The following is a 484-nucleotide window of genomic DNA, read 5'->3' as shown; positions in this document are numbered from 1 at the left end:
CTTTATGAACCACCCAGAAAACCCTAGCAACTACCCAGAACACCCAAGCAAGTGCCCAGAACTACCTAGCAACCACCCAAAACACCCTTGCAACCATCTAGCAATGCCCTAGAAACCATATAATCACACTATGGCTCTTTGTCATTTTTGGTGTCATACACGCTCACATCTTCTGGGAAAGTTTCTAGTTAATGTTCAAACACTTTATCTGTCTTTGTTCTATGTTCTTTCACAAAAATTTTCCTTCCTCCTGCCTCAATATCTTTTGTAACATATTAAGGCCTGCAGCCACATTAATCATAAATTAATGAATCATAACGATCTGGTAGGCCAAGCTGTGTGATTAAATGTATGAGCTCTACTGTGACTGGAAAAAAAGTATGTGTAGAGGTATAAACTGTGTTTTCATTCCCTGAATGGAAAAGGTTTCTGATGTCAGGATATTTCGATTAGGGAGCACACACACACACACACACACACACAC

Source organism: Sinocyclocheilus grahami, unplaced genomic scaffold, assembly GCF_001515645.1.
Source record: "Sinocyclocheilus grahami isolate Dianchi unplaced genomic scaffold, SAMN03320097.WGS_v1.1 scaffold595.1, whole genome shotgun sequence".
In the NCBI taxonomy this organism is placed as follows: domain Eukaryota; kingdom Metazoa; phylum Chordata; class Actinopteri; order Cypriniformes; family Cyprinidae; genus Sinocyclocheilus; species Sinocyclocheilus grahami.
The sequence above is the reverse complement of the archived record's forward strand: the minus strand, read 5'-3'. Positions refer to the sequence as shown.